The sequence below is a fragment of the Vanessa tameamea genome, chromosome 6 (genome assembly GCF_037043105.1).
Source record: "Vanessa tameamea isolate UH-Manoa-2023 chromosome 6, ilVanTame1 primary haplotype, whole genome shotgun sequence".
Taxonomy (NCBI): domain Eukaryota; kingdom Metazoa; phylum Arthropoda; class Insecta; order Lepidoptera; family Nymphalidae; genus Vanessa; species Vanessa tameamea.
The window spans coordinates 5,523,233-5,528,832 of record NC_087314.1 but is presented as its reverse complement, the minus strand read 5'-3'; positions in this window follow the sequence as shown (position 1 = coordinate 5,528,832).

The window sequence follows — 5,600 nt, the reverse complement described above, 5'->3', positions numbered from 1 at the left end:
GTTAAATAAGTAAAAATATATTAATGAAACAATTAAATATAATAGATATTAATCATTAATAAATATTTATGTAATTTATCTCTTAGTAAAAATATAGTAGGTCTAGTTGTACCATTAATCACACATTTGCCGGAAAACATGTAGGTATAATATTAATATAAACAGGCTTTATAAAAAGACTACACAACCCCGCAAAATTCATATAAAATCGTTACTCTGTTACATTAGTATTCAATCACAAATACTATGACTACAAACAATTTTTAATTCATTAATTGGGTATATTCTTTAAACGTGTTGATTTAAAAAAAAAAACAATTCTATGTATGTATTGTTTATGTGCAATAATAGAATATGTATATTCTGTTGAGCTAAAAACTTTAAATAAATATTACTTTGAAATTTAAATAAAAATTTTGATATACTTACTATGTTCAACATTTTTGGTGATGTTTTAAATGGACACAATTTATAAAACAAAAAACGTATAGCAAATAATAGAACTATTGTTTGAAAAATAAGATATTTAATATATAAGTATATTTGTATAGGCTATAAAGTATTTACTTAATATATTATGTATTTTCTATATCCAGATACAAAAAATTCAATGGAATTGTCAATTCCACTGAATCTCTTGTATAGATAAGAGAGATTATATATAGATAATAGTTGTAAAAGGCATAGTTATAGGAAAAAAACGAAGTGTATTTCATATAACTAACATTTATTTATTTTAAATAAAAATTAAAAAATATACAATTATTTGCGATCAAAATATTTATACAAAATGAATATATTTTATAGGAAAAATATGTATATGAACATGAATCGTTTTATGACGATATTATAACTTGAATTTTACATAATTTATTTACTATGAATGATCTTTATTACGGAACCACAACACATTCTAATGACAATATTCGAACTATTCGCATAGCGCTTAAAATGTTAAAACTGTAAAACAAATTAAGCCTAAAAGCTCATCAGTGCAATTTATATAATATATATATTCTTAATGTGGTTTTTAAATACAAATGGCATGCTACAGTTTGTTCTAGAGATTTCATAAAAAAAAAATCAATGGCTCCTTGAATAAAAACTGATCAAATCAAGTAAAAAAACATTCTGATTTATTTAAGGTATGTACTAATAAAACAGCAAACATAGCATTAATAATACACTCTATAACAGTATCTATTATATTAAAATTCTAAAAAACGTGACCTCAAATGTTTACATCTTCAACACCTACAAATTCCAGTAAAAAAAAAAAAACAAAACATAACCTGAAGGTAAAACGCGACGGGGCGCCGCGCCGCGCACATAAATTGCCCCTCGCAGGCATCAAACCCGCACTCGACGATACACCTGCCTCATACCTTACCGCGAAACAAAAACCGAAACGAAATCTAATTTAGATTATGCGAAGTTTTTGTTAACTGTTGAGATTTGTTGACTTGTTACTATTCATTTTTATTTTAGATTATGAAATCCAAATATGATTTTAAAGAACGTTCTGCGCTGCCTACGTGCGCAAACGAACAGTTTCATTAAGGTTATGAAGTCTTAGGTTCGAAACCCAGTCTCATTGTTATCTTTACACCTAGAACAAGTTTGACACAAGTTAGCACAGCATCAAAATAAGTCGAAAAATTTGAAATTTGAGTTACTAGTTCAAAAGTGTAGTCCACAAGTGTATTTTAATGTGTTCTATTTTAAAAACCTGTGGCAATTTTTTATCTGACTATTAATAAGCGTAGTGCTTCTGTAATATGTATTAGTATATTTTTAATTTTGTAGCATAATATTATATTATAATAATGTGCGTTACATATATGTTATTATAAATAAAACAACTATTCAAACCAAAACATTTATGTTAAACAATATTGTTTGTATATGCAAAGCAATGCGTATCCCTTTGAAATTAAGATCATATTAAACCGATGTCATGCAATTATAATGCATTTAATATAAATATAACTTAAAATGTCTATCAAATCAAATGACACATTTACTATTTAATTTGGTATTGTTTAAGCTATTAAATCCATTATAACAACAAACATTATAATTATTAATATATAATTGTTGTTTGAAAACAAGCTATCTCACGAAATCGCTCGGTTTTATGAAAATAAGGTTCTTAGCTGTGTGTTCAACAATAATGTTGTAATAAGATTTGGAGGTTATTCAATCATGCTGCACCAATGTGGGTAAGTGTAGAATTTCATCTAACACATGCTGATTTCCTCGGAATGTTTTCCTTCACATCTACGCGCGTGATAAATTATTATAAAACCAATTTAATCACATAAAAAATCAACATAATTAGTCTATTTTTATGTTTCGATATAAACCCATCTTTATGGTTGAGATTGACGTGCTATAACCACCGGTCCTCACGACTCTACATTTAAAATTATTACAATGACGTTAACCTGTTAGATCATTTTTTGCGCGACATTTCTTTCAATTGATAACATTTACTGAATTCAAAAATTAAATACTCTTATAACATCTTTAAAGAGTCTAGGTTATTTGACTTAAATGAGTAATTGTTTTAAGTCAATGTGGAATTGAATGAAATAAAATATAAAAATATATAACTATAAATAACTATGTGTAGTTAAAATCACATACATACAGAATTAATAAATTTCAAAAGGGTTAAAAGATAATTAAAGTTGTATTTGAAGTCAAAAATAGAAGGACCTAACAGCCAGTCGCGTTCCGTCGGTGTAAACACAACGACAATGGTACATCGTTTTGTATAGTGATTTGTTTGCGCTATTATGCAAATGACGAACTATTTATATTCAACACTACAGTACACTACAGTCCAAACTCTGTTTTTTTTTTACACTAACCGCGGTGTACAATATTTAACTAATGCTGATACTAATTTTATATGTCCTCACATTTTGTAGTACTAAATAATTTTATCGTGTTTTGTGTAACTACGCTATTTTAAATATTGGTTTTGTAATGAATGTCGCATTTTTTTGCGAAATAAGTTTTAGACTCTATTCTATAAGCTTTCTATAAAATATGAAATAAATAAAATATTTAATTATTCATTTTATATTAATAAAATGTAATGAGTGGTTTAAAAATGTGATGATGTGTGATGATGTGTATAGATACTAATCTTTAGTTATAATATGAAGAAGTTAAAAGAATTATTAAAACAAAAGAAAATTAATTTAAAAAAAAATACTCTATACCAATAAATCGCAGTTTTTATTTTTCAAAATATATTCCATTCACATAGCTCTGACAGTATAGAAACAAAATAATTATTTTTGTCTCCAATCATATATTTATTAAACAAAATAAGAAATTGAATTTTGTATCGTTATATAACACACATCAAAACAATTGTATAAACAAGAAAAACAACTTTAGTATATAGAATTTTTTTTCAACACGAACAAGTTTCACTAGGTATCATCGCAACGCTTCATTAGTCTAAAGGAATGTCATTTCGTCCCTGGCCAACACGTGATGTTTTTATTCAACCAGCGCTCTGACTATTTGCTAAACTTCTTGCTTTTTATACTGTGACAGGTGAAAACCTTCGGAATCATCGATGCGGTGAGCCAATCAATAAATAAACGGCTGTCAAACGCTGACAATTAAAGTGTTAAAAATACTATATAAACTTCAGTTAAATAATGCGATAATTGTCGCAATATAATTATTCCGAAATAAGTCATATCGGCATATTAAAACTCTTTTAGTAAAGGTAAGTTTAATTTGCCAGTAAATGTACCAGGGGAATTCAAGTTAATCTAATTGTTACCTATATTTGACTTTCAGCTTTATTTAACTTATATTTTTGATATAAATGTAATTTAAAAATGTCTTTTTTTTTTAAATATACGTATGATTTACTTTGTAGACATAGTTATCCTTATCGACGGAACGAATTAATCGTCTCACTAAATGATTATTGATGTTGACCCGTTACCCTACGGATTTGAAAGTCGAAATCTTTAAAATTATGGCAGTTCTAAAGGAAATTTTACGTAACTCGTATTAAAGATCATTTTTTTATATCGATAAATCAAAGCTGGAACGCGAACGGCGCGGCAGGTAGCATCCTGAGACCGCGCACATTAATAATAATATGATCGATTTGTAAGTAAAAATATCACTGTTACATACTGTTTACGATAACCACTTCGACCGTTAATATAACGATCATACCCTGTGTATTAATTAACAGGAAATATTTAAATCGATGCTATTTTCTAGAACAATGATTGCATTCTATGAAAAGTTACGTTTCGTGTGTCAAAACACTAGTAACCTAGACTGTCGTTAAATAACAACTGTCGCCATATTTAAAACTTATAGCTTATAAAGAACATGATGGGATGTGTATTTGTGTGTGGTTAATCAATTATCACAATTATTTGAAAATATTAGATGAAGCGAATATAACCAACGCTCAATATAAGCAGTGTTAAACTTATTGTGAAAAGTCTTGTAAGTACGAAAATGCCTTTATTTTTTTTTTAATAAAAATTGGTTTTTATCACAATTTGTTATATCTGTATGTGTAATGTATATGTTAAACTTGAAGAAAATAACTTAGGGCTCATCAGAAGTTACAATAATTTTAATAATGTTATATTGAAGAACGCACATAACTCGCTTGATATCAGTGATATTTAACTTAGTTTAATGTCTACTAAGCATTAAATTGCAATTAATTTCTTAATAAAAAAGGTTTTATGTATCACACCATATAATCCGTTTAAAATAGTTTTATTAAAAAAATTGTCGTTTTAAAACAACGACTTCCTTTCAAAATAATTATTTAATAAATGAATATGTTAAGACTCAAATCGGTTTCCAACAAAAAGTGCACACGAGAAATGTAACCAAGATCACTTTGTCAGTTAATTAGGTGCTTGATGAATTCTAAATCAAGTAAGAATCTATGTTACTTGTGCTGGCTTGATTTGAACGTCCGTTGTGTATGTTACTTTACTGGTCTTGCAACTTGTCGCTGTCGCACTAATCAGCTTAGAAGCAACTGATAAAATGAAATAATCTATAAAAATAGACCTGCTCGAGTCACGGGACAGGTCTTTATATGGTTCGAATCGTAGCACAGTAAGATATGGATTCAAATACAATATCGAACGTGGAACATTTAAGTTTTTTAGTAGGTAAGTTACGTCGGACAACGTCACGTGAGCATTTTACCTGAGCCCAAAACACAAGGGTCCCTATAACAAACAACATCGTCCTGTCGACCGGGATTCACCAATAATACTACCATATAAAATATTTACTCTGGTTTATTTAAATACTTAGATAATAATATAAAACATTTTAAGACTAATTATTCATTATTTACCTACTAGAGGCTTGCACTACCACTGCCGTCTGTTCGTTATTACCTAATATAGTTTATACAGTTATATACATATCAACTTGTCAACTTCGTTGAGAATAACGAATTAATTACATTTACAAAATTGGGTTTGGTTCGATTCTGGCGAGCGCTGCACACCGCGCACTGCACTCGGCTCACGACACTCGGTACACAACACTCGGTACGACGGCACTCGCACTCG